Source organism: Myotis lucifugus, unplaced genomic scaffold, assembly GCF_000147115.1.
Source record: "Myotis lucifugus unplaced genomic scaffold, Myoluc2.0 scaffold_207, whole genome shotgun sequence".
NCBI classification, from domain to species: Eukaryota; Metazoa; Chordata; class Mammalia; order Chiroptera; family Vespertilionidae; genus Myotis; species Myotis lucifugus.
In genome coordinates this window covers 1,724,984-1,747,443 of record NW_005871255.1, presented here as the reverse complement: position 1 = coordinate 1,747,443, position 22,460 = coordinate 1,724,984, and the positions used below count along the sequence as shown (strand labels likewise).

The window sequence follows — 22,460 nt, the reverse complement described above, 5'->3', positions numbered from 1 at the left end:
GTAAGACATTTAAATCTAATTTTAACCTATGCCCCTAGCAACCTTGAATTGGAGTTTTTTAAAGAATAAATTAATTTTTTTTTTCCAATACAACAGCAGACTGAAATGCTTTGTTTGTATTTGTGGTCGTGTTTTAGAAATATCCAGGTAGTTGATATTCTTTTAAGTTCAATTGCATGTAGTTTCCATTAGCTACTAATAAAAAAAATTAGTGCAATGTGTCTAGAGATGTAGAAGTTGTAATGTAGTGAATTTTAAGTAAGGAAAAAGGAATATAAGACTGTATATGAGGGAGGAAATAAAGTGGTTTTTGAGGTAGAGATTTTTGGCTTAGACAACCATAGTTATGACAGAGGTAAAGATCATCTTTGGGAATGAGGAACAAAAAGGAGGGATAAAATAATAAAAGATAGACTTTCAGTTTGTATGTTTAGATTATAACTAACATGCTTGCATATTATAACTCCTGAAGCCTTCACTCTACTCCAGTGAATTAAACTTTACCCATGAATTCAGAACCATACATTTTTTTCTTTTAAAATAGAAATGTCAATTAAGTTATTTTTTCTTCTTGAATTTTGGTTTTGAATTAGTGTCTTGTAGATTATTATCTACTATTTTTTAGGGAAGCCTGAGTATATTATTCTGCCCTTTAGAGATGTGTCTAAGAAGATTAGGCTTGCTGATATCTGATCTTAACTTTCTTATTTCTTCAGCTGAAATAATAAGCATATTACTTCCTTTTTTCTCTTACATCAAGCCCTAAGAATGCCTTTGCTTTTATTTTTGTCTTATATTGTCAACTGTTGTGTGCATATAGGTGTTTGGAACCATGAAAGTGTATTATTAAGTAAGAGTCATGGCACAGTATCTTTTAAAGGTTTAAAGTTAATCTACCTGTCATAAATGAGAGCTAATTCAGTATGCCAGCCCATCTTGTAGCCATTCTCAGAAGAACTTCAGATAAGTGTTTCTGAGAGGACTGATCTAGTGACAATGTTAGAGGTTAATCAAGATTTTATAAAGTTCTTAATGGTTATGCATGTCTCCCCTAACTGAAGGGTCGTGTGTTTGTTTGTTTTTTGTTTTAATGTTTGTGTGCCCCCAAAATTCATGTGTTGAAATCCTAACTCCCAGTGTGATGGTATTAGGAAGTGGGCCTTTAGGAGATAATTAGGTCACGAAGGTGGAGCCCTCATGAGTGGGATTAGTGCTCTTTGAAAAGAACCCCTTAGAGCTCTCTTGCCTCCATCTGCCATGTGAGGACACAGAGAGAAGATGACCAGCTATGAATTAAGAGGGCACCAAATCTGTGGACACCCTAATCTTGGAATTCTCAGTCTCTGGAACTGTAGGAAATAAAGGTTTATTTACTGTTTAAACTACTCAGCCTGGTAGTTTGCAAATAGCAGCTTGTACAAACTAAGCCAAGAAGTAAAAACATTGTGCTTGCTTTCAAGAGCTAGAGATCGTAGCATATAATAGCATAGTTTTGGAGATTTAAAAATAGGGGTTCAGGTTGGGCTCTACATTTATTATTTGAACTTGGGCAAGTTTCTTACTACCTCTAACTTATTTCTGGAAGTAAGATGTGTCAATTTATGGTATCTGGTCGGTGGTCATTGGTGCCAATTCAACACCAACAGGAATACCCAGTTTGGGATGCATTGAAGAAGGAAACTGGATTCAGTGCAAAACAGCTCAATTGTGATAGAGCACGACTGTGAAAGCAGCAAGGCTCTGAGGCTGCTCTGGAGCCAGGCCCCTCTGCTTGCAGACAGCTCTGCCGCTCTCTGGTGTGCTCTGCTCAGTGCCAGGCTGCTTTGCTTTGTGTGTGGATCTGTGGTCTGCTCTGTTCTGCTCTGGTGAGACTTTTATGTTTCAGCTCAGCCAGGGGTATGCAATCTTCAGTCTTTAGAAAAAGGGAAAATGCACTCCCAAACTGAAAAGTTTTAAAAGAGACTTGTTAACTCTTGTCAGATCTACTGTGGGATTCTGGAATGTTTAGTAGAAGATGATGGATCTTTGTGAAGCAGTATAGTTTGATGGAAAGAACACAGGATTTGAAATCAGGTTTTGAAGTCTGTGTCAGTTTATTAACTATATGACTTTTACCTTTTTGAGAGTGTTCTCCTTATAAGTAATATGAAAAGAATAATGATATTTATCTCATAGAATTGCTATAAGCATAGTAATTAAAGTTTGCAATTAACAAATTAAAATGAAAATGCTTTATAAACTATAACATACTTCTTGAGAGTTACTGTGTTCTTCAATTGGGACATTTGTTGTATTTAGTAAAACAACATATGGGTTGCTATCATATGGGTTAAAAGATTGCCCACCTTTGGTTTGATGTATCACTTTTATTTAGGGTGATTATCCTTAGGTTTTTGTCTGCCTTTTTGTTTTCCTTAATAATGAATTTTTTCATAGAATGAGGATTCCTTCTTTGCCAAAGTAATCATTACATTCAGCTTTGTGGTGTGGAGACTACACTGGGATCTAGCCTTTCTTGACATTACTGGTTCTTAAGGGTCAGTACCTCCCCTGTTAGGTGTTTGGATCTTTGAGGTGCACTTTTGGTTGCCACAGTGATTTGGGTGGGGTGGCTGCAGCACTGGCTTTGAGTGAGCAAGGAGCCAGGAATACCATACATACCACAAGGTATGAGAGAGTTCTGCATGATTTTCGAACATTCCGCCAGATCTCCTTTGTAGGTGAAAAGCTTGTTTGTACTTATCTGATCCTAATTCTGTTTTACATTTAAACACAAAGTATTTTTTTCATGGTTTTAATAGATACTGGATTTTCCAGGAATGCAACTGTTGCGTAAACAAATTGTACTTTATTTGTTTTGTTCAGAAATTTAACAATGGTTGTTAACTTTTTCAGAAAAATCATATTACCAATGCATTGCCCCTCATGGTATCTGATTTTCCAGTACAACTTATTGTGTTAATTTACATTTGTAGCTGTCACATTCATGGCATTTTTATGTATCAGTGCAAGTGTCTATTTCCTTATTAATATGAATTCTAGGATGGTTATACTTGAGCATTTACAGATTAAAATATATGATTTTATTGAAAATTATCTTTTTCATTATCTTAATTTTTAAAATCAAAGATAGGTAAGTGACCTACTTGCTTTTAATTTTAGGTTTATGCTCTTAAAATAACTCAACTTTCATTTTGTGGGGTTTCAAGATGGAACCTGTATTTAACAGAAATCTTTGTTACCTTTCTAGGGGAAGGTAGAAGATTTATGTTGGCACTACGTTGCCTACATATGGTATCTGTCCTCCTCTCCCTTCCTCTCTCTCTCTCTCCCTCTCTTTTCTATTTCCATTTCTACTATGAAGTATTTGATACATAGACAAGAATGTGGTACTGTATCCTGTATAATAAAAGCCTAATATGCAAATCAGCCGAACGGAGGGGGGGGATGACCAGTGGAATGACCAGTTGCTATGACGCACACTGACCACCAGGGGGAAGACACTCAACACAGGAGCTTCCTCGGCCCCAGGCCAGCCAAGGCAGGTTCCAGCGGGGCCCCCCGCAAATCGCCCCATCAGTCGCCCCACAGATCAGCCCTGATCGCCAGCCAGGCCTAGGGACCCTACCCGTGCATGAATTTCGTGCACTGGGCCTCCAGTATATAAATAATGAAGCATATAATAAAACCAGTACCTTTGAACCCACCCCCCAGCTTAAGAAATAGAACATTGTTGGTATATTTCTCCTTGATTTTCATTCAACTGTCTCTCCACCAGGGATAAAGCTCTTCAGAATTTTGTTTCATTTATCATTCCCTTCTTTTTAAGTTGACCCCAAATTTCTATGCATTTCAAAAATATATTGTTTACTATTGCTTATTTTTTAACTATAAAAATGGAACCATATATATTCTTATTTGCTTTGGCTAATCAACATTATATTTTATTTATTTATTTATTTTGATGATATATAAATTTTAAAAAAATCTTATTGTTGAAAGTATTACATATGTTCCCTTTTTCCCCCATTGGCCCCCTTCAGCTCCTCCCCCCCCCCTCCACCCCAGGCCCTTACCACCCCACTGTCTGTGTCCATTGGTTATGCATATATGCATATAAGGTCTGTGGTTGATTACCTCCCACCCACCCATCTTCCCCTGCCTTCCCTCCAAGATTCTGCACTCTGTTCCATGCTTCCATGTCTCTGGATCCACTCTGTTCATCAGTTTATTTTGTTAATTAGATTCCACATATGAGTGACACTTGTCTTTCTCTGATTGACTTATTTCACTTAGCATGACACTCTCCAGGTCCCTCTTTGCTGTCTCAAAGGGTAAGACATTCTTCTTTTTTATTGCTGCATAGTGTTCTATGGTATACTAGTAAATAAATATACCACAGCTTTTTTATCTACTCATCTACTGATGGGCACTTGGGCTGTTTTCAGATGTTAATTATTGTAAATTGTGCTGCAATGAACATAGGGGTGCATACATTCTTTCTGACTGGTGTTTCGGGTTTCTTAGGATATATTTCTAGAAGTGGGATCGCTGGGTCAAATGGCAGTTCCATATTTAATTTTTTGAGGAAACTTCATACTGTTTTCCATAACGGCTGCACCAGTCTGCATTCCCACCAGCAGTGTACTAGGGTTCCCTTTTCCACATCCTCGCCAGCACTTGTCATTATTGATTTGTTGATGGTAGCCATTCTGACAGGTATGAGGTGATACCTCATTGTCATTTTAATTTGCATTTCTCTGATGATCAGTGACTTTGAGCATTTTCTCATGTCTCTTGGCCATCTGTATGTCAACTTTGAAGTGTCTATTTAGGTCCTTTGCCCATTTTTTTTTTTTATCCTCACTCAAGGATATTTCTCCATTGATTTTTAGAGAGAGTGGAAGAGAGAGGGAAAGACAGAGAGAAATATTAATGTGAGAGAAACACATTGATCGGTTGCCTCCTGCACTCGCCCCAACCAGGGCCCAGGCCAGGGAGGAACCTGCAACTGAGGCACGTGCCCTTGAGTGGAATCAAACCCGGGACCTCTTGGTCCACAGACCAATGCTCTTCCACTGAGCCAAACCAGTTAGGGCTTGCCCATTTTTTAATTGGAGTATTTGTTTTCCTTTTGCTAACTTGTATGAGTTCCTTATATATTTTGGATATTAACCCTTTATCAGATGTATCATTGCCACATATGTTCTCCCATACCATGAGCTTCCTTTTTGTTTTGTTGATGGTTTTTTTTCAACATTATATTTTAAAATTTATTTAATCTATAGTGATATGTGTAACTGGTTCATTTTCGCAGATACATGTATTAATTGTATGACTATACCACAATTTATCTTTTCTCCTAAAGATGCACATTTGTATTTTTCCATTTTGTTGGTATTACAAACATATTGTTTATGTCATCAGCATACATGTATAAACATTTCTCTACAAGAATGAGTTATAAACATTTTTTATGGTGACTCCTCTAACGTACATACACACAGTTGAAAGAAAAATGAGAATCAGTATTCATCTTTACTTATTACATGTAAAGCACTCATCTTTTCCATTCTATTCCTCTCTTTCTCTTTAAGGGCTGATTGTGACCTAATGATTTCACTGTTGATTTTTCACAGTTCAAGCTAGTAGTATTGGTTTTCTTTGGAGCATGGGTATGTTGACCTGGCTTTCCTTTGCTTATAAGGAGGGAGTCAGAAGGCAGCATCCCATGAGGTGAGAGTGCACCTGACGAAGCAGGAGCACTGCTTCTACACCTGAAATATCCTGTTCAATAAAGTTTCAGGTAGGACAAAATTTGGATTCAGTCCTTAAGTACCTGCCACTCCTTGATGGGATGAATTCCCTAGGTATGCCCTAACTAAACATTTTAAGTTATGCTGGAGTCACACCTTTCTCTAAGGAGTCAAGGAACAGGATGATGGGATTGGTTGGGGCTTTCTATTCTTAATATTTTATGTCAGATTTGGTTCCCCCTTTTACTTATTTTGGCCATAAACTGTATTCTTGAAGCTCAGATCTCAATAGTGTACTCTTCAGTTTTCTGGAGAATTTCTAATATGCATATTCAGATATTTCAGATATTTTTATTTGAGTTCTTCATTCTTTTGTGTTCTACTAGAGACCTTGAGTTTTTTGCCAAAGAAAAGAAAGTTAATTTACATGGGACTTTAATCTCAGGTAATTGTAAAATTAGGCAAAGAAGCTACATGTTTTAGCTCTGATTCAATGTTTCATTATTAGAGTATATATGCAAATTAACTTACAGAGCTATGCTTTGAACCTCAGTGTGAATATTTGCACTTGGTACTATTCTTTTTTTTTTAAATCTTTATTGTTGAAAGTATTACATATGTCCCCTTTTCCCCCCAATGACCTCTTCTAGTCCAACCCCAGCCCCCTCCCCCCCAATTGACCTCTTCTAGCCCAGCCCCCACCCCAGACGGTACTATTCTTGATGACTGTGTTGGGGGGTCCTAAATAATAGGACAGGCTCAAGAATAACCAAGGTAGTGTTTTGGTGGGCTTTTCTGTTTATTTTAATTTCATTTTTTAGGACTCAAAAATAAACACAATGTTCATTTCAGCCTAGAAGTTATTAAGGTTTGCCTTTTTTTTATTGTGATAAAATACACATAACATATAATTTACCATTTTAACAATTTTGAAGTGTATAGTTCAGTGGGATTCAGTATATTTACATTGTTCAACCATCACCACCATCCATCTCCAGAACCGAAACTCTACCCATTGAACAGTAACTCCCCATTTTCCCTCCTTCACACCCAGCCCATTGTAACCACCTTCTTACTTTCTGTCTCTGAATTTGACTATTCTGAATATCTCATATACACAGAATTATACAGTACAGTGTGGGGCAAAAGTAGGTTTACAGTTGTGATTATGTGAAACAATTTATTCTTTTTTAAAAAAATTATATTTTATTGATTTTTTACAGAGAGGAAGAGAGAGGGATAGAGAGTTAGAAACATCGATGAGAGAGAAACATCGATCAACTGCCTCCTGCACACCCCGTACTGGGGATGTGCCCGCAACCAAGGTACATGCCCTTGACTGGAATCAAACCTGGGACCCTTCAGTCCGCAGGCCGACGCTCTATCCACTGAGCCAAACTGGTTAGGGCAAACAATTTATTCTTGTATTATTTATTACTGTATTATTTTCCATATGAACCAACTGTAAACCTATTTTTTCCCATTCTGTATTTGTCCATTTGTGTCTGCTTTATTTTACTTAGCATAATGTCTTCAAGGTTCATCCATGTTATAGCATGTGTCAGAATATTGTTTTTTTAAGGTTAAATATTTCATTATATGTATATACCATTTTGTTTATGTGTTTCTGTCAATGGACACTTGGATTATTTCCATCCTTTGGCTATTGTGAATAATGCTGCTATAAACATTGGTGTGCAAATATCTGTTTGAGTCCCTGTTTTAAATTCTTTTGAGTATATACCCAAAAATGGAATTGCTGAATCATATGGTAATTCTATGTTGAATTTTTCTGAGGAACTGCCATATGTTTTACTGTTTTTCTAACATTCATATTATTTTACTTTAGATGTATTTATAATAAAGAGTTAATATGCTAATTAGACCGAACAGCAGAATGACCTTCCGGACAAAGCCAGAATTATAGATATGCATTATTATTTTTAATGGCTGTATATGCCACAGTTTATTTGTAGATGTTTCTGTTAATAATCTGCTATTATAAACTATACTATGGTTCATTTATTCATCAGATATTTATTGAACACCTACTATGTGCTAGGCATATGTAATAGCTCTTCTGTACATACATATTTGCACACATCCATTTACTTAGGATAAATTTTTTAGAAGTAGATTAGGACTGTTGGGTTAAACTTTAACTTTAGGACTGTTGGGCATATTTTGAAATGTGATTATTTTCCTCAAAGCTTTTATACTGATAAACCATTGTTAGATACAGCCCTAATAATAGTAAATAGGGCCCAGCTGACATGGCTCAGTGGTTAAATTTCGACCTGGAGGTTACTGTTTGATTCCCAGTCAGGAAACTTGCCTGGGTTTGTGGGCTTGATACCCAGAGTGGGGCGTGCAGGAGGCAGCAGATCAATGATTCTCTCTCATCATTGATGTTTCTGTCTCTCTCTCCCTCTGTCTTCCTCTCTGAAATCAATAAAAAAATATTTTTAAAAAATAGTAAATCGGAGTGCTAGATTCCCTGTACCTTATAAAACACTGGATATTATTGATCTTTTTAGTATTTGTCAGTCTGAAATGATATTAATTTGTATCTCTTTGGTTACTACTAGTGAAGTTGAACAACTTGTGCTTATGATTTTATTTCTTCTCTTGTCAATTGTCTATGTATTATTTTGTAAAGCTCCTTATATACTAAGGATATTAAATCTTTGTTTTATATTGTAGATATTTTTTCCAACTTATCATTTGTCTCTTAACTTTTCTTCATAATGTCTTTTGCAGTGTAGATGTTTTACATTTTATATTCAGTTTTAGTAGTCCTTTACAATTTCTATTTTGGTCTATTGATGGCAGCCTTGCCCCATCCTGATTTAACTTTAATATTTTTTATGCATATTGAGAGATTTCTAGAAAATGTTTTTTAGAAATAGAAATCTCTGTATGAACTGATTACATCTATATTTTTGACTAAATTTTTTTTTGTATTTTCTTCACCCCCCTCCACCTAAACCCCACCCAACCCCAGTTCTTCCCCACACTATTGTCTGTGTTTCTGACTAAATTTATTATTCTAAGTAGTTAGGAAAATTAGGTGTAGAAGGTAGGTGCGGAATCAGAATTGTATTTTAACCTTTTAAAAAAATGAAAATCTCATAGAGATCAATTAAAACTTTTGTTAAACCAATACTTGCCACAGAAAACAAAGCACATATTGAGCCTAATTTGCTTTTTATTGATCTCTAAGGGTTAGGAATGTATTTCCTTGTTCCTTGTTAATTTAGATATGTAGAATATGGTAGATGGGAGAAATGATATAATAACCCAGAGATATTCTAGAATTTACTTGCTCTAAAAATTTCTTGCATTATCTGTCATCACTAGAGGTTATTGAAGTGGATGCTGCTTCTATTTGTATTCTGCTCTTTGCCTTTGTAGCCGCTTTTGCTTTTGTTAGTCCCTAAATCACATTCTTTAAAACCTTTGATGGCTTTTAATACTCTGTTCTGTTGCTATGTGTCTCTAATATTTTTGTCTTTTCTGTACTTTTCTTTTTGTTTCTTTCCTCTATTTCAACTTGAGCTAAGGATTAAAAGCACTTATTTCTTCTGATTTTGAAGAAATTAAACATAGCATGTAATCTAATTTTTTATGTTAAGTTTAGAGTCCCAGTGCATGAAATTCGTGCATGGGGGTGTGTGTGTCCCTCAACCCGCCTGCACCCTCTCCAATCTGGGATCCCTCACACAATCTAGGACTGCTGGCTCCCAACCGCTCGCCTGCCTGCCTGCCTGATTGCCCCTAACCGCTTCTGCCTGCCTGCCTGCCTGCCTGATTGCCCCTAACCGCTTCTGCCTGCCTGCCTGCCTGATTGCCCCTAACCGCTTCTGCCTGCCAGCCTGATCGACGCCTAACTGCTCCCCTGCTGGCCCGATTGCCCCTAACTGCCCTCCCCTGCCAGCCTGATCACCCCTAACTGCCCGCCCCTGCAGGCCTGGTCTCCCCTAACTGTCCTCCCTTGCAGGCCTGGTCGCCCCCAACTGCCCTCCCCTGCTGGCCTGGTCGCCCCCAACTGCCCTCCCCTACTGGCCCGGTCGCCCCTAACTGCCCTCCCCCTCCTCTGCCGGCCCAGTCACCCCTAACTGCCCTCCCTTGCCAGCCTGGTCGCCCCTAACTGCCCTCCCCTGCCGGCCTGGTCGCCCACAACTGCCCTCCCCTGCTGGTCATCTTTGACCACATGGGGGCGGCCATCTTGTGTGTTGGAGCGATGGTTAATTTGCATATTACCTCTTTATTATATAGGATTCTTTCCAGCTCTGTGTATATTTTAGGCTACCTTAAGCTCTGAGTGCATAGCTCTTCTGGATAGTTGAGTTTACTAGCTACTTGAATGATAATGTATATGTAGAGGAAGTGTCATTGTCATTTCACCTAAAATATAATATTAATAATGATATAATGATAAGATAAAAAAAGTATTGAGCCTTATGAACTCAATAGTGAATCTGCCTTGTGAAGAGTTGGAGGAGTTTAGGGATCATCTGGTATCTATTTTGTTCCCTCTACAAATATTTGCCTGGCACTGATTTGGTCTTAAAGATACAATGAAGTGCCTGGCTTCATGGAGCTTATAGTCTTTTATGAAAAGAAGGTTGTGAAGAAACTGTGTACCCTTTTTCTTTTCAATTACAAGAGAAAGTTTATTTAGAACATTACAGAGGTAGTAGAAGTGAGCCAGATGAGCTGTATAGGCTCTGGAAACAAGTTGCAGAAGCAAAAGAAGGAGCAAACTCCTTGGAGTTTAGGAGAAAGGCACAGGTAATGCTTCTGGGGGAAAGAAGAGGGTTATGGGAAAGGTGCGGGCATACTTCCGAGAAACTGTGTAATCTTATTTAAAGGACTAGAGGCCCGGTGCATGAAATTCGTGCACGGGGTGGGGGTGTCCCTCAGCCCGTCCTGCACCCTCTCCAATCTGGGACCTCTTAGGGGATGTCCGACTGCCAGTTTAGCCCCATCCCTAATTTGCCACCTGCTTTCTATTGTTTGAATAGTAACGTTGATATGAAGAACCTAGATAGTGGTGTAAACATATGTGATAATGTTTAATTTGCTTTTGTTTCTACTCATATGTTTTTGTACATAAAGAAAGTGGGCTTCAAAAAAAAAAAATCCTCATTACATTTTGGTAGTTATTAATATGTCCAAAAGAAAAAGGTTCTTATTTCTTAAATGCCAAATTGGTAAGGAGGAACTGTAAAGTAGGAGGAGGGGAGCCTGAAGGAGTGAACTAGGTAGGACAATGCTTCTCAAAGTTTTTGTTGTGTGTGAATCACCTGAGGAGCTTATTAAAATTCAAATTCTTATTCAGTAGGTCTAAGAAAAGGCCTGAAATTTTGTATTTCTTACAAGCTCCCAGATGATACCTATGCTACCAGTTTGTGAACCACACTTTATGAGTAACAAGGAATGAGTGCTCCCATTTTGAGAAGAGTAAATTTGGAGTCATGCATCCAGGTTTGGAGTTGTGAAGCAGTACATCACACTTGGCCTTGGTGAAATGGAATTATAAGAGCTGTTAATGTTCATTCATATACTAAGAGAGGGTAGGGTATAAAAACCTATTTTTTGAATGGCATCCAGAATTGAACTTGGCTGGTAGATGGGTTTGAAGTCTTTGAAAAGTTGGTAGGAGGTGAAGGAGACAAGAATCATCAGATACAATGAAAGTAAATACTCAGATAAAATTTAAAAGTTAAGTGTTGACTAGGAAGACTAATTTGTTATTGAGAAGATTTCCTCCTCTCTTTGTACTTACTCTAACATAGCAATTCTAGTTTTAAAAAGTTGAAGTGAATGCTGTTTTTAAAAAATAAATAATATAATATTTTCCATAGGCATATTTTCTGTGGAAAGTATGTCAGATTTATTTGTTTTTAGGTTTGCATAAGTCTTAAATGTTGTTTGTAAGTTGTCTTTGATTTGTTGCTCTAGTGCAGCGGTTCTCAACCTGTGAGTCACGAACAATGAAAAATACATCTTGCATACCAGATATTTACATTATGATTAATAACAGTAGCAAAATTACAGTTATGAAGTAGCAACAAAAATAATTTTATGGTTGGGGGTCACCACAACATGAGGAACTGTATTAAAGGGTCGCGGCATTAGGAAGGTTGAAAACCACTGCTATAGTGGAAGCTACTTGGAGCATAAACAATCTGGGAGTTAATTTATGTTCATAAACAATCTGGGAGTTAATTTTTTTTTTTTTTTTTTTTTTTTTTTTTTTTTTTTTTTTTTTAGCAGAAGACTTTCAATCTTGGAAGTAGTGTAAAATGTCCAATGGGCATTGAACATTTATCCATAGGGGGAAATTTGGCAAGCCGAATCTTTGAAATAGCAGACTTTTATTTAGTTCTGTGTTTTCAGTTGTGTTTTTAGAAATTTATATTTTCTTTCTGGTCCTATTTCAGTAATACTCTATATTCATAGTTCCTCTTTAATATGGCACCTAGCCTGCTTCAATCTGAAAATATTGGAAAATTACTAACATTCATAATTTATTATGGCTCCATGTTTTAGTATCATTGAAATACTGGTTTCCTTGAAAATAGTTACAATATGATAAGGAGATTTTTTAATTTATTGTGCTGTAATGGAGGAAGAAATATGTGAAATGTAATCATGGACAAAATATAAATATTGCTTTAATTATATTGGCTCATTATAATCAAATACATGTGAAGTGTTTTCACTAGTAACATATCCAATGCGATTTCCGGCATATTTGAAAAGCATTTGCTACACCCATTGTTCTCTGTGGTTGTTTGTGTGTGTGTGTGTATACATATTTAGTTCTCTTTGAACACAACTGTTAAAACTGAAAGTAAAACATCAAAAGCATTATAATCTGTCTGTTCTAGAATCAGGCCAATGAAGAAATGAAGTGAAACACATTATTGGCTAAAAATACATTTTGCATATTACATGTGAAATTGTTTTGTGAGAGCATCTATCTATTGGTAATGAAATTTAGCTTTTCTTAATCTGTGGGTTTTTAAAAACATTATTATCTGAAAGTAGGTGTCCATACAAAATAAGTTTCTAATGTCTTCCAGTTTTTAGCTCATTTTTCCTTAGAATCATATAAGCCTTTACTATATATTCTGAGTAGCGAATGAATATTCAGAATGTTAGAAGTAGAAGGAATTTTAGAGCTCATGTAAATCATACAGACACTAGAATTTCTAAAGAGAATTTTAGATTGTTTGCATGGGGCTACAGGCTTTTTATTTCCACCCTTTGTGGTATTTAAAAAACAGCTACTGCCCAGCTGGCGTGGCTCTCTGGTTGAGCATCGACCTATGAACCAGGAGGTCAAGGTGTAATTCCCGGTCAGGGCACATGCCTGGCTCGATCCCCAGTGCGGGGCATGCAGGAGGCAGCTGGTCAATGGTTCTCTGTCATCATTGATGTTTCTCTCTTTCTCTTTCTCCATCTCTCTCTCCCCCTCTCCCTTCCTCTTTGAAATCAGTAAAAATATATTAAAACAAACAAACAAAAAACAAAAAAACAGCTACTGTCTGTCACATCATCTCATTTTAACACCAAAAGAGTACGAGGGACAATCTCATAGTAAGCACAGTTGTAACTTTACACCCATGTTTGGTCATGGCTGGCACCTATTCAAGGATTAGATTTCAGAAACCATTATTTTATGCAACCTTCTCCTTTCAGAGATGACGTTTCTGAGCCCAGGGAAATATCAAAGTTCTTAACAAGCAATGCAGAATGATAAGTGAGTTTAGAACTAGGTCTTCTGATTTCCAGCTCAAAGTTTTGATCATGTCCTCTTAATCTTCATCACATGATGAGACTTAGGCACAGATAATTTGTGCTTTAACAAAGTTCATATAGCTAGTAAGAAGTAGAGCTGGAAGTTGAATCCACATCAACAACTCCACTTTTAGTGAAACCTGTGCATTCACTTCCATGTAATCCCACTCTATCAGCCTCTATTTAGTTGTAGTGATGGAATTATAAGTGATTGAGGAGATGTCTAAGTTAAGCATTTTCTTTCTTTGAAAATTTCAGATTTTGGCCTTAATCAACTTCTAGGGAAGAGGACCAGTGCCTCTGTTCTTGCAACCAAAGATCTTGATCCATATCCAGAGATTGGAATATTGGTGGACCAGCCATCCTCAGACACCTGACTTAGGACAAGTAAGTGAAAGAGAGAGTAAGGGTAAGAAAAGTAGAATGGGTGCTAATGTTCTTCCTTTCTTTTTCTTGTTAGATGCATTTGACCATCTTTAAAAATTTAACCCTTTATCTTGGTAAAAACAAAGCAGTTGGAATCTTAGTTGGGTGGGGCAAAACATTTTCTTGATTGTAAAATACATGTCAAAATGTTAACAGTAGTGAAACTGACTGGCCGGCGTGGCTCAGTGGTTGAGTGTTGACCTATGAACCTGGAGGTCATGGGTTTGATTCCCAGTCAGGGCATATGCCTGGGTTGTGGGCTCGATCCCCATTGTGGGACGTGCAGGAGGCAGCTATTCAATGATTCTCTCTCATCATTGATGCTTCTCTCTCTCTCTCCCTCTCCCTTCCTGTCTGAAATAAATAAACTCAAAAATATATTTTTTAAAAAAGCAATGGTGAAACTTAGAGTAATTAAAATTTTCTTTCTCTTTTATACATTTTCTTTTTTTTACATGCAATAAACAATATTTCAACAAAAGGATTTTAAGTATAATAATGTTACATGCAGTAAACATTAATATTTTAAAAAATGATTTCAAATATAATGTTACATACAATACAAATTAATATTTCAAGAAAAATTTTTTTAAATATAATATTACCCAAACTGTACAGTCTCTATGCATTCTCCAAAGTATATTCATGAGCACATGTTAGTTATCTATTGTTGCATAATAAACCACCCCAACTTAGTGGTTTAAAACATGCCAGTTATCTGTTTTGCTTATGTATCTGCTATTTGTGCAAGGCTCACTAGGTGGGACAGCTTGTCTCTGTCAATATGTGGTGTGAGGTGGAGTAGCTGGAAGGGTAGGGGTGGCTCAAGGGCTGGGAGCTGAAATTATTTGAAGTTTTGCTCACTCAGTGTCTGGTGGTTAATGCTGGCTGTTGGCACGGACCTCAGCCTGGGCTGTCAGCCAGAACACCTACACATGACCTCTTCTTTTGGCTGATTGATTTCCTCACAGCATGGTGGCTGGGTTCCCAGAGAAGAGAGCAAGGCGAATTTGCATGGCATATTTGACTTAGTTTTGAAAGTCACCTAGTGTTTCTCTGCTCTCTTCTATGGGTTGAGGTAGTCATAAAGGTCCACCCAGGTCCAGAGGAGGAAGGTAGACGTAGATTCCACCACTTGAAGAGAGGAATATGAACATCACATTATAAGAAATGCTATGGATGGAATCTGCCATTGTAGCCATCTTTGGAAAATATAATCTGCCACAGTTTATATTAATTTTTGTTTTTGTTTAGAAAACTTCTTTTTTCTTTTTCTTTGTGAAAATATATTTTTATTTCAGAGAGGAGGGGAGAGGGAGAGATAGAAACATCAATGACAGGGAATCATTGATCAGCTGCCTCCTGCATGCTCCCCACCAGGGACCGAGCCTGCAACCCAGGCATATGCCCTTGACTGGACTCGAACCCGGAACCTTCAGTCTGCAGGCCAATGTTCTATTCACTGAGCCAAACCAGCCAGGGCTTACTTTTTTTTTAAAAAAATCCTCACCCCAAGATATGTTTTTATTGATTTTAGAGAGAGAGGAAGGGAGGGAGAGAGAGGGAGAGAGAAAGAGAGAAACATCTATTAGTTGCTTCCCATATGAGCCCAGACCTGGGATTGAACCTGAAACTTAGGTATGTGCCCTGACCAGGAATCGAACCCACAACCTTTAGTGTACAGTTGATGCTCCAACCAACTGAGCCTCCTGGCCAGGGCTGTATTACTTTTAAGATAAAGAATATAAATAACATCAGTATATGAAAAAGAGGAGTATTTACTGGAAATTATGGTGTATGAGTCCAATAAGAATTTTGTGTGCTCTTCTTGTCTAATAGAGTCTGATACTGAAAGTAAGATGCCTAAACAGGAAGAAGTGAAATACATTTTGAATTTTCTTTTGTATCAACAAGAAGAATACTGCTATTATCAGAAGTAGAGACAATAACTTATAAACAAGATACAAAATAAGAATTGTAGTTGGGGTTGTTTTTTTTTTGAGAAAAAGCTAGTTATTTAGTTCAAAGTCTACTTGGGTATTTTGTTTTGTTTTGTTTTAATAGTTTTGAGAATTATTTGGGAAACTGGTTTCCAATACATATAATAGATTTGAGAAACTAGTGCCAATATTTGGTTGTCTTATTTTTTTTTTTTTTTTTTTTATTTTTTTAATATATTTTATTGATTTTTTTACAGAGAGGAAGGGAGAGGGATAGAGAGTTGGAAACATCGATGGGAGAGAGACATCGATCAGCTGCCTCTTGCACACCCCCTACTGGGGATGTGCCCGCAACCAAGGTACATGCCCTTGGCCGGAATCGAACCTGGGACCCTTGAGTCTGCAGGCCGATGCTCTATCCACTGAGCCAAACCGGTTAGGGCTGGTTGTCTTATTGATCACACCAATGATCAATGATTAATTGCCTGTGACAGGTTTGAATATAGCTGGCACTTAATTTCTGGATGTAATGGGATAATATTTTTATTTATTTATTTATTTATTTATTTATTTATTTATTTATTATTTTCTTGTTTAAAGTATTACAAATAGTAGTACATATGTCTCCCTTTTTTTCCCCCCATTGACCTTCCCCCGGCCTCCTCTACCCCCCAGCACATGCTCTTACACCCGCCCCCCCCAGTGTCTTGTGTCCATTGGTTATGCTTATATGCATGCATATAAGTCCTTCCATTGATCTCTTACCCCCCCCCCCAAACAATCCCCAGCCTTCCTGCTGTAATTTGACAGTCTGTTCGATGCTTCTCTGCCTCTGTATCTATCTTTTTGTTCATTAGGTTATAATGTTCTTTATTATATGGGATAATATTTTTAGATAATCCTCTAAGCATTACATGGTGGTGTTGGTCCATTCACAATATCTGGGAAATAAGCTCTAGGGAACATCTTGTTATCTATTAGACTCAGAAAAGTTTCTTGCTGTCTAGGTGCTTTCCCGTTCCTCGGTGATTTACATCGTATTAGCCTAATTAAGCAGAGTTGGCTCAGTACTCTTTCCCCAGTACTCACAGGTAGATAGATATTTTGCAGTGGGAAATGACTGAACCAGGTATTGTGACAATAAAGGTAACCTCAGAAACTTGTTCTCAACTGTGAATAATCAGAATTGACTGAATTTATGAAACAATATATTTTAGTTCAAAAGGTACAATAATTGGGAAAGCTATTTTGTTCGTTTGTGTTTTGTTTTTTTGCATTTGAAAACAAAGTGAGATATTTTCCTGTAGACATAGATTGGGATTAATGATTATAGGTATTGTAAAATATTGTATCTTAACAACAAAACATATGAACATATATACAACATATTTAAGTGATTAACTTGCCTTTTTTGTTTTAAGCATTTTTTTTTAGCCCACTTTTGATTTTAAGAAATCTGAGTAGATAAATTGCTGATAACATCTTTGTCAGGTTTGTTCACTGCTTTTTCTTGTCTCCATTCTACAAGACCTATGTTTGAGGGGATAAAAACTCCTTAAGTGAGTGAGATCTACTTTCTGATTGAAACTAAAACAAACAACAATAAAAACTCCAAAAACACCCTATAGAAATTACAAACATAGTGGTGTGAGTCTATGGCACTTTATTCAATCCCTGGAAGGAGGTAAATGATAAGGTTCTCTTGTAAACATAAATTACTTTGGCCTGCCCAGTGTAGCTCAGTGATTGAGCAGCGTCAGCCCATGAACCAAGAGGTCAGGGATCGATTCCTGGTCCGGGCACATGTCCAGGTTGTGGGCTTGATCCCCATTGGGAGGCAGCTCATCAGTGATTCTCTCTCATTGATGTTTCTCTCTCTTTCTCCTTCCTTCCTCTCTAAAATTATTTAAAATATATATATATATATATTTTAAAAGATAAATGACTATGTAAATATTTTTTTAAATGTAAAAAGAATTGAATAATAAAGGCAGAAATTATATTTCTTTGGTTAGTGATTCTCCTACTTACCATTATTTTTTGGTGAGATTCTTATTTCTAAAATTATAATAATTCTCAGTTGAAAAATGGCGTTCAGTTCATGCTTATATAGGTTTTTTGGCAAAACAAGTTGTGTGACTTTCTTCTTGTTCATGTCTTCCCCCTTCCCCATTGTTAACAAGTATAGTACCTTTTTGTATGAAATGTTTAACAAAAATGTTTAAAATTTGTAGTAAGGAAGTGATTATAGCAAAGCATAAAATTTACCATAGTAGCTATTTTTAAGTGTACAGGTCAGTAATGTTTAGTACATTCACATTGTTGTGCAACCAATCTCCAGAACTCTTCATCTTGCAAAATTGAAATGCTATAATCATTAAACAACACCTCCCTATTTTCCTCTCCCTTAGCCCCTGGAAACCAACATTCTACTTTCTGTCTATGAATTTGACTAATCTAGGAACCTCATGTAAGTGGAATCATACAGTATTTGTCTTTTTGTTTTTGACTTATTTCACTTAACATAATGTCTTCAAGGATATTCTGTGTTGTAGTATGTGCCAGAATTGCGTTCATTTTTAAGGTTAAATAATATTCCATTATGTTCATTTAACTTAAAAATATTCATTTTACTTTAGTATGATGTATAATTACATAGGAACATTTTACTGGATACTGTGGAAAACAAAATGAATTTTAAATTTAGTTGTGAAGGTGAGCTTTTGGTTGTGCAAGGTGAAACTTTGCTTGAATTTTGGGGCCTTGGACAAGTTATTGAATTTATAAGTATCTGTTTTCTCATCTGTGAAATGGGGTCAATAATACCTAACCCCATTTAGGGTAATTATGAAGAGTGAAGGAGATAATTTATGTAAAGTAACCTAATACAGTGCCTGCTACATTGGAAGTACTATAATAAGAGATATTATGATTATATTTGTCTTGGGGGGTGTACATTGTAATAGAGTGGAAGAGCATGGACTTTATAGTGGACAGATTTTGATTTTATTCCTAGTTCCCACTTTGCACTAGATGTATGGTCTTAGACAAATCAATGAATCTCTATAAGAAAGTTTATTAATGTGTAGTGTTTATGTCTCAGGATTTTTAGAAGGACTAGAGGTTATATATGTACAGTGCAGTACCATGTAGGCTCTCAGTAAAAGGCATCTATTCCTGCTGTTTTTAGTTATCATTTCTTATTTTGGAATCCATATAATAGGGAATCAGTCATTGAATTTACTTTAGGAATTTATGTGAGGTTTACTTTGTGCTAAGAGGAATATTGTTGATTAATAGTGAAATTTTAATCTGTTCAGAAAAATTTGTCAGCTGCAGAAATTGGACTATTACTGTGGGAAACAAAAAGATTTTAAATTTTGTTGTGAAGATGAGCTTTGGGTTATGCAGAGTGAACCTTAGCTTGAATGGTATTGTGCTGTGAATCTCAGTTTTTTTTTGTTCAACACTGTTTTAAGATTGAAACATAAGTGTAAATCTAGTTTATAACTACTGACTGTTGCATAATATTTCATTGTATATGCATTTCTACATTTTACTTATGCATTTTTCTAATAATGGATTTCTGGGTTTGGCTTGGAAACTGCTAACACAAATAGTACTGCTATAAACCTCCTTATACATGTCCCCTATTAACTTATGGAAAAGTTTCTCTGTAGTATATATTGTGGAAAAGGAATTGTATATACTTAATTTCAGTAAATATTGCCAGATTGTTTTCCAAAATGGTTACCCAGTTTATGCTTCCACCCACAATGTATTAGGGTTCCAATTTCCTTTCATCCTCACCAGCATTTGGTGTTACCTCTTTAGTCTTGTCAATCTGATGGGTATACTAGTAAAGTATTTTGTCTTAATTGACATTTCTGTGATTGAGAGTGAGGTTGGGTATCTCTTTACTTTTATTTTAAATTTATCTTTATTGTTGAAAGTAATACAGATGTACCCTTTTTTTCCCCATTGACCCCTTCTAGCCCATCCCCTCTCCCCTGGCCCCAGGCCTTCACCACACTATTGTCTGTGTCCATGGGTTAAGCATATCCTATATAATAAAAGCCTAATATGCTAAGTGTCAAGTTGACCAGTCATCCGTTCAACCAATCAAAGTGTAATATGCTAATGATATGCTAAGGCTGCTCAACCGCTTGCTATGACATGCACTGGCCACCAGGGGGCAGATGCTCTGACTGGTAGGTTAGCTTGCTGCTGGGGTCTGTCTGGTTGGGACTGAGCAAGACAGGCCAGACACGCCCTGGAGCCCTCCCGCAGTCCCTCCCCTGCTGGCCAACCTCCTGCGTCCCTTCCCAGCCCCGATCATGCACCGGTGGGGTCCCTTGAACTGGCCTGCACCCTCTTACAATCTGGAACTCCTCAGGGGATGTTGGAGAGCCAGTTTCGACCCGATCCTGCTCAACGCAGGAGCTTCCCCCAATGGTCAGTGTGCTCCCACAGGGGGAGTGCCGCCCAGCCAGAAGTTGGGCTCACTGCTGGCGAGCGCAGCGGCGGTGGCGGGAGCCTCTCCGCCAAGGGCTCTCGGACTGCAAGAAGGCACAGGCCAGGCTGAGGGACCCATTCCCAAGTGCACAAATTTCCTGCACTGGGCCTCTAGTATGCATATAAGATCTTTGGTTAATCTCTTCTCACCCACGCACCCACCCCGCCTTCCCTCTAAGATTCATCAGTCTGTTCCATGTTTCTATGACTCTGGATCTATTTTATTCATCACTCTGTTTTGTTTGTTAGATTCCATATATGAGTGAAATCATGTGATACTTGTCTTTCTCTACCTGGCTTATTTCGCTTAGCATAATACTCTCCAGAGGGACTGCTAAATTGCAACTATTAACAACTCTAATCTAAATTGATTATTTTTCAATATGCTAATAGCTTTTATTATAAAAGTAAGAATGTTCATTATAAAACAATCTCTCTATATATAAAAGCCTAAGTGACCGACCGGCCAGCTGTTCTACCAGCTGATTGGTAGCTATGTCATGCACTGACCACCAGGGGGCAGATGCCCAACGCAGGAGCTGCCACCAAGCTGCGGTGACTTGGCAGCTGCAGTTCTTGGATGACGCACCTGGAACCAGAGAGGAGGGATCCCGATTCCAAGGTGCGTCACCCAAGAAGTGCCCTCTCGCAATCCAGGACCCTCGGGTGATGTTGGAGAGCCGGTTTCGGCCTGATCCCCACAGGCCAGGCTGAGGAACCCCTCTGGTGCATGAATCCGTGCACTGGGCCTCTAGTTAAAATATAGAAAACCATAAAGAAAAGAAAATTCTCATAATCTTTCTACTCAAAGATAACTGCTATTACCATTTTACCTTTTATATTTTTAAGTGCCTTCCTAGGTGGTGTACACTGGCTCACTAGGCCCAATAATTAATGAATTATGCAAGCCCAAACCATTGATAGCTTCATATTAGCTATGATGGCAGTAGTTACACCATGGAAGTTGGCAAATGCCACAAATCACAGCTTCCCTCTTCATGCCCAATTCCATCCAGAGCCAAATTATTAGCACACTACTGCATATGTACATTATATCAATAAGTATAGATCTACTTTTTTTAATGGCTTCATAGAAGTCCTTGCATAGATCAGTGGTTCTCAGTGTGGTTCTTGGACTTTTATTAAAGAGCAGTTGCAAACACTAAAATTGGCCTTTATCCCAATCTTCATCCTTAAATGACTTTTTCCCCCTAGAATGATTGCTTTGGACTTGAATGGCATTAATAGAGTCTGCCAAATTGCCAAGCTTCCAGATTTATACAGCCTTAGAAATAATTTGATGATTTAATAATTTACTGCCTTAATTAAGCATTCAATAATTTTGTTCTTAGTGATATCTCCAAAGTTTATAGTTTTGACTTGAATAATTAGTTCTCAGACATACTACTTGCTCTGAAATAAATGATGAACATTGGCGATGAAATGATACCCCCATTATTCTTTAGTGTTTTATCTTACCTTCCACTATAGCATGGTAGCTTGGGTAACTACGTAGCCTTAGTCAAGTTGCCTAATTTCTTTGTGCCTCAGTTTTCTTATAAAATTGAGCTACTAATACCCATCTCACAGGGTTATCATCAGGATTAAATGCAATATGATATGTAATGTGCATAACACAATTCTCATAGGCACTTAGTAATTGATAAATTCCTTTCATTTTCTCTTCTTAATATAAGTGTTATTCATAAGTTTCTTCTTTTTAAATTTTTATTGAATTTATTGCTGGTGACATTGGTTAATAAAATTACATAGGTTTTCATATGTACAATTCTATAATACATCATCTATAAATTGTGAGTTCACCACCCAAAGTCACCATTTCATAAATCTCTTCTTTAATACTTCCTCTCCTTATACCAGTAGTTCTTAACCCTTTTTGGGGTCTTGTCCTCCTTTCAAAATAGGACATAGGTAATGACTCCTCTTACCAGAAGAATGCACATGTCTATTGAACTTTACCTGCAGTTTTGGAACTTTATAGACACCACTC

The 22,460-nt window shown here is 37.3% G+C and overlaps 1 protein-coding gene across 15 annotated transcripts in view; it reads left to right on the top strand.

Moving 5' to 3' along the window:
* The window catches only part of NUMB (NUMB, endocytic adaptor protein), a 132,537-nt gene that overhangs the window by 26,886 nt on the left and 83,191 nt on the right, over nt 1–22,460 (top strand). For 9 of the 15 annotated variants that reach the window (XM_006097614.2, XM_006097617.2, XM_006097611.2 and 6 more), the window contains exon 2: nt 13,827–13,955. The exons of 5 other annotated variants lie outside the window; for them this stretch is intronic. The gene's annotated coding sequence lies outside the window, so the exon portion shown is untranslated. Of the gene's footprint in view, nt 1–13,826; nt 13,956–18,345; nt 18,405–22,460 lie in introns of all 15 variants that reach the window. One more of the 15 variants, XM_023761379.1, reaches the window with a different exon arrangement.